This window comes from Thalia democratica, chromosome 2, assembly GCF_965202585.1.
Source record: "Thalia democratica chromosome 2, ktThaDemo2.hap1.1, whole genome shotgun sequence".
Lineage (NCBI taxonomy): Eukaryota > Metazoa > Chordata > Thaliacea > Salpida > Salpidae > Thalia > Thalia democratica.
Genome location: NC_139166.1, coordinates 106,701,866 through 106,712,932, shown reverse-complemented (window position 1 = coordinate 106,712,932; position 11,067 = coordinate 106,701,866).

Below are 11,067 nucleotides of genomic sequence, written 5' to 3'. Positions count from 1 at the left end.
CATATACTTATAACTAAAGTAAGTATTAGCAGTTTATTTTTGTAATTGTGACGTCATCTATAACAAATTCTTACACGGGTAGGTCTTTTTATGGGTAGTATTTTATGGGCACTATTTTATGTGTAGAATTGCTGCAATCAATTCTGCCTATAATTTGATGTGATGTCATTAACATTATGTGTAGTATTTACATGTTGCTGCAATTAAGGTGCTGCAATTAAATGAAAAAAAAAACAGTCCAGGCCTTATATAAATATTATATACAATTTTTGAGTTACAAATTTATAAACAAACAAACAAAATAAAAACTTAAATAAACATAAACCGATAGTTTGATTTATTTGTACATTTATTTAAATTATATTTTGTAAACTAAAAAAAGTAGTGGCTAGACTTATTAAAAGATTATGGATAATTTTTTTTTTAACATTTACTAAATAAAAAAAGTTTGAATACACTTAAACCAATTGTTTTATATAAAATTATATTTATGTAATTTATATTTTTTATATTAACAGAAGCAATGGCTTGGCATATTTGAAATTTTTATTTATTTAAGATTTTATAAACAAAATAAAAAAAATTAAAATTGAACCCAAATAAACCAATTGTTTGATTTGTAGTTTTATATATGTAATTTATATTTAGTAAACTTATAAAAGTAGTGGTTTGCTCTTATGTTTACTATTTTATTGGCACTATTTTATAAGTAGAATTGCTTCAATCAATTATATTCAATGGGTAGTATTTAGATGTTGCTGCAACTAAATGAAAAATAGAATACTTTCTAAGCCTTATATGAATATTATGGATAGTTTTTGGAGTTTTAAATTTATAAAAAAACAAATAAAAAATAACTTGAATACACATAAACCAATAGTTTGATTTATTTGTACATTTATTTAAATTGTATTTTGTAAACTAACAGAAGTAGTGGCTAGACTTATTAAAAGATTGTGGATAGCTTTTTTATGTAATATTTAATTAAAAAAAAACCTTGATTACACTTAAACCAATTGTTTGATTTAAAAGTAGACAGTATCTTATTTTTAGTTAATTGCAGCAACATCTAAAAACTACCCATAATTTAAATGAAATCACATAATTTAATTGAAGCATCTATATAATAAAAAAGTGCCCATAAAATAGTACATATAAGGCCAAACCACTACTTCTATAAGTTTACTAAATGTAAATTACATATATACAACTTAAATCAATCAATTTATGTGTCTAAAATTTTAATTTTGTTTATAAAATCTTAAATAAAGAAATATCCAAAAGATTTATAATATGCCAAGCCATTACTTCTGGTAGTATAAAAAAAAATAAACTACATAAATATACTTTTAAATCAAACAATTGGTTTAAGTGTAATCAAGCTTTTTTTCTTTATTAAATCTTAAATAAAAAATTATCCATAATCTTTTACTAAGTCTAGCCACTACTTCTGTTAGTTTACAAAATACAATTCAAATAAATATACAAATAAATCAAACAACTGGTTTAAGTGTATTCAAGTTTTTTTTCTTTAATAAATCTTAAATGAAAAAAATATCCACAATCTTTTAATAAGTCTAGCCACTACTTCTGTTAGTTTACAAAATACAATTTAAATAAATGTACAAATAAACCAAACTATTGGTTTATGTGTATTCAATTTTTTTTTTATTTGTTTGTTGATAAATTTAAAACTACAAAAACTATCCATAATATTCATATAAGGCCTGGACTGTATTTTATTTTTATTTAATTACAGCAACATTTAAATACTACCCATAATTTAAATGAAGTCATATAAAACTATGGCCATAATTGATTAAAGCAATTCTACACATAAAATAATGCCCATAAAATAGTACACATAAGAGCAAACCACTACTTTTATAAGTTTACTAAATATAAATTACATATATACAACTATAAATCAAACAATTGGTTTATGTGTGTTCAATTTTTATTTTTTTATTCTGTTTATAAAATCTTAAATAAAAAATTTTTTCAAAATATTTATCTTATGCCAAGCCATTACTCCTGTTAATATAAAAGATATAAATTATATAAATATACTTTTAAATCAAACAACTGGTTTAAGTGTATTCAAGTTTTTTTTCTTTATTAAATCTTATATGAAAAAATATCCATAATCTTTTAATAAGTCTAGCCTATACTTCTGTTAGTTTACAAAATACAATTTAAATAAATTTAGAAATAAATCAAACTATTGGTTTATGTGTATTCGAGTTATTTTTTATTTGTTTGTTTATAAATTTAAAACTACAAAAACTATCCATAATATTTACATAAGGCCTGGACAGTTTTTTTTTTTTTCATTTAATTGCAGCAACTTAATTGCAGCAACATGTAAATACTACAGGGTAGGTCTTTTTATGGGTAGTATTTTATGGGCACTATTTTATGTGTAGAATTGCTGCAATCAATTCTGCCTATAATTTGATGTGATGTCATTAACATTATGTGTAGTATTTACATGTTGCTGCAATTAAGTTGCTGCAATTAAATGAAAAAAAAAAACTGTCCAGGCCTTATGTAAATATTATGGATAGTTTTTGTAGTTTTAAATTTATAAACAAACAAATGAAAAATAACTCGAATACACATAAACCAATAGTTTGATTTATTTCTAAATTTATTTAAATTGTATTTTGTAAACTAACAGAAGTATAGGCTAGACTTATTAAAAGATTATGAATATTTTTTCATATAAGATTTAATAAAGAAAAAAAACTTGAATACACTTAAACCAGTTGTTTGATTTAAAAGTATATTTATATAATTTATATCTTTTATATTAACAGGAGTAATGGCTTGGCATAAGATAAATATTTTGAAAAATTTTTTTATTTAAGATTTTATAAACAGAATAAAAAAATAAAAATTGAACACACATAAACCAATTGTTTGATTTATAGTTTTATATATGTAATTTATATTTAGTAAACTTATAAAAGTAGTGGTTTGCTCTTATGTGTACTATTTTATGGGCATTATTTTATGTGTAGAATTGCTTTAATCAATTATGGCCATAGTTTTATATGACTTCATTTAAATTATGGGTAGTATTTAGATGTTGCTGTAATTAAATAAAAATAAAATACAGTCCAGGCCTTATATGAATATTATGGATAGTTTTTGTAGTTTTAAATTTATCAACAAACAAATAAAAAAAAAATTGAATACACATAAACCAATAGTTTGGTTTATTTGTACATTTATTTAAATTGTATTTTGTAAACTAACAGAAGTAGTGGCTAGACTTATTAAAAGATTGTGGATATTTTTTTCATTTAAGATTTATTAAAGAAAAAAAACTTGAATACACTTAAACCAGTTGTTTGATTTATTTGTATATTTATTTGAATTGTATTTTGTAAACTAACAGAAGTAGTGGCTAGACTTAGTAAAAGATTATGGATAATTTTTTATTTAAGATTTAATAAAGAAAAAAAGCTTGATTACACTTAAACCAATTGTTTGATTTAAAAGTATATTTATGTAGTTTATTTTTTTTATACTACCAGAAGTAATGGCTTGGCATATTATAAATCTTTTGGATATTTCTTTATTTAAGATTTTATAAACAAAATTAAAATTTTAGACACATAAATTGATTGATTTAAGTTGTATATATGTAATTTACATTTAGTAAACTTATAGAAGTAGTGGTTTGGCCTTATATGTACTATTTTATGGGCACTTTTTTATTATATAGATGCTTCAATTAAATTATGTGATTTCATTTAAATTATGGGTAGTTTTTAGATGTTGCTGCAATTAACTAAAAATAAGATACTGTCTACTTTTAAATCAAACAATTGGTTTAAGTGTAATCAAGGTTTTTTTTTAATTAAATATTACATAAAAAAGCTATCCACAATCTTTTAATAAGTCTAGCCACTACTTCTGTTAGTTTACAAAATACAATTTAAATAAATGTACAAATAAATCAAACTATTGGTTTATGTGTATTCAAGTTATTTTTTATTTGTTTTTTTATAAATTTAAAACTCCAAAAACTATCCATAATATTCATATAAGGCTTAGAAAGTATTCTATTTTTCATTTAGTTGCAGCAACATCTAAATACTACCCATTGAATATAATTGATTGAAGCAATTCTACTTATAAAATAGTGCCAATAAAATAGAAAACATAAGAGCAAACCACTACTTTTATAAGTTTACTAAATATAAATTACATATATACAACTACAAATCAAACAATTGGTTTATTTGGGTTCAATTTTAATTTTTTTTATTTTGTTTATAAAATCTTAAATAAATAAAAATTTCAAATATGCCAAGCCATTGCTTCTGTTAATATAAAAAATATAAATTACATAAATATAATTTTATATCAAACAATTGGTTTAAGTGTATTCAAACTTTTTTTATTTAGTAAATGTTAAAAAAAAAATTATCCATAATCTTTTAATAAGTCTAGCCACTACTTTTTTTAGTTTACAAAATATAATTTAAATAAATGTACAAATAAATCAAACTATCGGTTTATGTTTATTTAAGTTTTTATTTTGTTTGTTTGTTTATAAATTTGTAACTCAAAAATTGTATATAATATTTATATAAGGCCTGGACTGTTTTTTTTTTCATTTAATTGCAGCACCTTAATTGCAGCAACATGTAAATACTACACATAATGTTAATGACATCACATCAAATTATAGGCAGAATTGATTGCAGCAATTCTACACATAAATAGTGCCCATAAAATAGTACACATAAAAAGTCCTACCGTTCTTACACTTACTTTAAATTTTGAAAATGCAAACACTTCTTTATGTTATTAGTTATCCAAATAAACTTATGTGTTGCTATAGATGTTAAATGTTGAAGAAAATTTCAAAAAAAAGTTTTAAGAATTTTAATTTTACTATTTTGTAAGTATAAAAGTAAAATTTGTAGTTTTAAATAACAAACTAAACTGAGCTTATTGTAGTAACTTTTGTTTGTAGTAGTAAATATTGTAGTAAAAGTTTTACAAGGCTTAGACTAAGTTTTATCAGATGCTTACCCTTTTTTTTAGTCTAAAGAGCTTAAACCAGCTCAAAGTATCACACTTTCAAGTAAAAAAAAAATAAGTTTCATAGCTAAATGCTTTAGTAACAACAAAATTATAAAGATTATATTATATATCTAGATATATTATATATTACTTAAGGTTCCTAAACAAAAATCAGAACTATTTGTAGTACGCCGATTGTTGTCATTAAGTAGTAAACTTTTATTTGAATTAAATCAATAGTTGTATATATTTCGTACAATGTGAAAAACATTTTTGGGTTTCATATAAATTAAGGATAATATTTTTTTTTTGTATTTTGTTTGAATAAAGAATGAAGTCGAGTTCAGTTTCGATAACATAATGTTCTCTCAAATTGAGGGAGTTGCAATGGGATCCCCTCTAGGACCGACATTAGCAAATATCCTAATGGGATATATTGAGTATAAAGTAATACCCAAATTCATAACTAAGCAATAAAACACCAAATATATGAGGTACGTTAATGACTGATTCATAATAACAACCAGTGAAGAAGAAAACAATCTTTTATTCCTAGAACTAAACAGAGCACATCAATCCATTAAGTTTACCAAAGAATCTGAAACAAATAACCAATTAGCTTTTCTCGATGTTCTGATTGTTAAGAAAGATAGAAACTTCACAACTAAAGTGTACAGAAAGCCTATTTTCAACAACAACTACTTAAACTTCCAATCATTTTGTAGTAAACGTAAAAAAATTGGTTTGATTAAGACTCTATACAGTAGAGCACAAAAAATCTGCTCACCAGAATACTTATCCGATGAAGTTAACAATATAAATTCAATTCTTAAAATCAATGTTTAACCCGAAATGCTGGTAAACCGAGTAATTAAGTCACAATCTACCAATTCAAATGTAGCCAAACCTTATGGACCGGATAAATGCCCAATTTTGTTAAAACTTTCATGTATTGGTGTCGAATCGAAACTAATTGAGAAGAAAATAGTGAATATAACAAGTAAAACATATCATGCGGTAAATCCTAGGGTTCTGTTCATGTAAAAACCAATACTTCAACGTTCGGGAAAAGACCTTATGACACCTCAAGAAAAGAGTCTTGTAGTTTACAAATTTATATGCTGCTGTGAGAGGTCAAACTTGTCGACACCTCACAACTAGAATTAAGGAACATGTTCTCAAGTGTATCACTTCATATATTAAAGATGAAAAAGACGAAAAGAGTATTTCAGTCAAAAATGCAACAAAAAAATCTGCGATAGCAGAACACCTTGTTAATAATCCAAGTTGCGGAAAAAAGTTTGCATTATCTAATTTCAGTGTAATGCGACAATGTTCAAATACATTGGAATTAATCAGACTTGAAGCCATTTTAATACACTTAAACAAACCAAATTTATGCAAAAAGAAAGAATTTGATTACACCATAGCCTTATTTAGTTAAGACCACTTTGTGTTGATTTTTAAAGCTGTGTTGATTACATTTATGTTTACTTAATTGATCAGTTAATTAGTTTGTAAAAAAAATATTATTTTGTATATATACGTGTTGTGTTTTATTTTATTGTTTCAATTGTAGTTTCCCTGAAGAGAACTTGACGAAATATATTGGAATGAAAAAATTTAAGTGTTCTTTTATTCATTAAAAAATTATAAAATAAAGTTTGATGTTTAAATTATTTAGTTATTAGTTGAAACATAACTGTAGTCACTGGTAAAATTTAAAGAGCTTTTTTAAAATGATCAACAAATTATCATAAAACTATACTTATAAGTATCACTGAAAAAGACAAACTTGTGAAAAATCATACAGTTTTATTTTAAAAAACAATGAATTTTATTTTAAAAAGCTTGAGTATCTGTTTTAAAAGAAAAATATCATAAGCATGTTAATAATTTTACATGAAAATAAAAAAATTAAAGCAAAAACAATATTTTTATTATTAAGTTAAAAATAAAAATATTGTAACATAGGGATGCATAGTTGTTGTAAAAACTTTGAACAGTTTTAAAATGTTTAACTAACTTACAACTGTCAAGTTATAAATAATTATACAACTTAAAACTGTTTCGTCTGTAATTAAAAATTACTTTAGAGTTTTGAAGGTATAATAAAAATTAGTTGTCATAAATTTGTTTTTTTTTAAGATAAGTTTCTCATAAGGATTATATGTAGGTAATTTTGTATTTTTTATGTTACTGACGTTACACTTTTAACATAAGTACGAAGTTTTTAATCGGCTCAATAATGTAAATCTTTAAAATTAATGAAAATATGTATGTACTTGTAATATTTTTCTTATACCATATCAAAAACCATATCAAAAAACAATATTAAATACTATATTGAAAGTAAAAAGCTAATGGTTTATGACGTACGAAAGCTTTAAAAGCTTATCTTTAAATTAACGTGAAATAAATTTATTACTTAATCAATATATGATGTCTTAGAATTATAAAAAAATAAGTAATTTAAAGAGTTATATCAAAAGTTTAATAAGCTATCATCTAATTTCGTTGATGAGCACTTTTATAACAAAATTTTAAACGCTTTTTTTCAACAAAATTTTAATTACAATCTTAAAATATAAATTTTACGCTTTTTTAACAAAATATTAATGCAATTTTTAAGCATAATTTAAACGTATTTTAATTTCTACATTATTTTAAACGCTTTTTTTAAATATAAATTCAAATTTATTATTAATTTACACTATAGAGAGTAAATTTTTGAACAACAATTTGTAAATTAAAACAAAAAACTTTAATTTGCTTTTTAAATAGGTAAAACTTTCCCATAATTAATGTTTAATTTAATTTACTTTAGATGTGTAAAACTATATTAAAGACAATTAAAAAATTATTTCAACAAATTAACGTTCTTGCAGAATAAATAAATTTATTGAAACTTACTCTAGCGATAAGTGTATTTTAATTTCTACTATTAAAAGAACAAAATTTTCAAAGTTGTGGGAAAACTTAAAATGTTTTAATTGCAGATTAGTTAATTTTTTATATATACCATGTTATTCAAAGTTTTAATAATAACTTTTTTCTAAGAAATTTTTTTTTTATCTTTTGTTATACTGTCCTGTTTTAAATACTTCAATTTTTTTAGAATAATTTTGTATAATTTTTTAATAAGCATTAAGTATCAGTGTAATGTTTGACAGTCTTTAGTAAATAGAAGTTATAGCTATTATTTTTCTAATATTAACGATTTTAAACTTTTTAAGCCACAAAATTATATGCATTAGAACTATTTTAAATTTGTCAGTGTCGGAAAGAATTTTTTGCGCATTTAATACTACTTGAAATTTGACAAGGATATAATTATGTTAAAAAAATATTTTAAACGTAAACTGTTAATTTATTTATTACGTTTTAAATGCATATTAAACAAAACTTTAAATGCATTATTTAAATAAAATTGTAACGCAATTTGTAAACTCATTTACAAACGCATTTTTTAATAAATTTTTAACACAATTAAAGAAAAACATTAAGGCATCTTTTAGCAAATTTCAAACGCATTTTTTTTAACAAAATTTTATGTAATAGATTTGCCCTGTTATTGAATTGCACTTGAGTTTTAGCCATGTTCGTCAATAGCTGTTCATTTTATTTAGAGTGGTTGATGTGAGTTGTTGTTTGTGTAGTTTAGACTAACTTTGTAAATATAAATTATAAATTCTTCTGTCACTACTGTATTTAAATTAAGAAAAGTTTCTATAAATTCTATAAAAACTAACTTAGCTTTTTCATCTTATTAATTAATTAAAGGTAATCTTAACACAGGCTTGGGTTTAACATGTTTTTTTGTTAAAATTTTAAGAATTTTTAATGCTAAACTTTTAACGCATATTTAAACATTAATTTATCGCTTTTTAATCATATGTAGTTTACTGCAACAATTATTAAATTTTCATTTGAAAAGCCTTTTTAGTTTTCTAGTAAAGTAACAAAACTTATGTATAAATGTATTAAAAAAATTGGTATTTTAATGTTGTTTACATATTTAAAGGGCTGTTTTAACAAGCTTAATACTATAAATGAATTATTTTTCCGAATCTTTTAATCTTTCTACGCATTTGATAAAATTACTTAACTATTAGTTCAGTACCTAAACTTGTATGTATTGTATTTGATAAGCAACTCAAACAGTACTGTTATTTTTATAAAAGCAAAAAACGAGAAGTATAACAAAAAAAAAGTAACTTTAACTAACAATAATAGTACCTAAAAATTTTTATTTTTATTTTATGTTTTAAAAATAAGTAATAATTGGTTTATTACCTTGGTAGGCAAAATATTTTAGCAAAAAAATAACTTAAATTAAAGGTTTGACTTACAGTGAGATAAATTTAATTAAATTTTTTGATTTTAACAACGACATTCAATATGTTAACTTGGATATTTTTACATTTATTATTTTATAGAACTATATAAGCAATTTTAAACTAGTAACAACATCATACATTAAATTGTCGTTTCATATAACTAAGGTAAGAGCACGGTAATTTTTGTGCAAAAATGCTATATTAAGGCAGCAAATTTATATTAGGATATTTAAAGTGTATATTTGTGAAGTTTTTAATAAGTTATCGGTTTAAATTACCTAAAAGTTTTAGTAGAACTCGTTTAAAAACAAGCAAGCATGTGCGTTTTTCATAAAGAAAACTTTTAAGCATTTCTAGACTTTACTATATTAGTTTTTACTTCAACTTATGTTTTTTTTTTAATTTATCTTTACGCAGTAATCTTATTTAGGAAATAGACCAGCCTTTGATAGAAATAAATCATTGATGGACTGTTTTCAATAGAAGTCCTTCTTTTACCACAACTTTTAAAAAATCTACTAAACATAAAACAAACTATTGGTAAGTATGCTTATAATTTTAAAAAAAAAATAAATTTTTAAACGTTTACTTAGTTTCAATGTTTAGAACATATCTTCAGAACGAAAAAAAGTACAAATCAACATTTTAAAAGTATAACAACAAAAACACATTGTGACGTTTCAAATAAAATTAATAATTTTAGTTAGGCTTTTCCAAAAAAATATTTACAAGTCAACGTATTTTTTGTTTTGTTTGTTCTTTTATTGAACTGTAAATTTGGTAAATATCAGTGGCGTAGCGTGGTATTTTGGTCAGGGGGTGCGCAAATTTCTTTCTCAAAAAATCCCCTAAAATTAGAACTTTTGGGCCGCAAATTTTTCGGGGTCAATTTTCTTGGAAATCAAAAAAATTACTAAAAATCTATCTCCTACTTCATTTTTCAAGCAATCTTCAAATTTTAGAAAATGATTCTTACATTACAAGAAAAAAAACCTTACTTATGAATTTAGATAATTAAAATAAATAAAAATTATAAATAATAAATTCACAAGTAATGTACTTTAGTTACTGTATATAAATTAAACTGTTAAATTTTGAAGAAGATTGCTTGAAAAATGTAGGAGGAGATAGATTTTAAACAAACTAGCTTTTTTTCGCTGTTTTAGTTTTCCCTTCCCATAGATAACCTATTATGCGGCCCGACTTTGACTGGCCATATCTCAAAAAATAATTCGAATTTTTTAAAACAATAAAAAACTTCTTAAAGCTTAAAAAATATTTAAAATAAGATCATCTTCTAAAAACTTGGCTTACCCCCCTCCTAAGGTCTTAAACTACAAATAGATAGTCAACTAAGTATAACAATTAATACCTCAAAACATTTTTCTCTTTGCAATTTCTAAATAGTGTTCAATATCTGACAAAAAAGTATTGTATTAAACTTAAAATAACTCATACTATTAGTTTGTTGCAGCTTTTAATATACTATCTTTATCTTTTATATAAAAATGTTAAATCTTCAGTATTAAAATAGAAAGTTTTAAATGTTTTTATTTTTTGTGGAATAAATCTAAAGAGCTAGTTTTTTTTTAATTCTACATTTTTACCTATATTACAATACGAATCTGTAAAAATAAATCTTAAAAAATGAAGAAAATCTGAAATATAAACAAAATTAAAAATA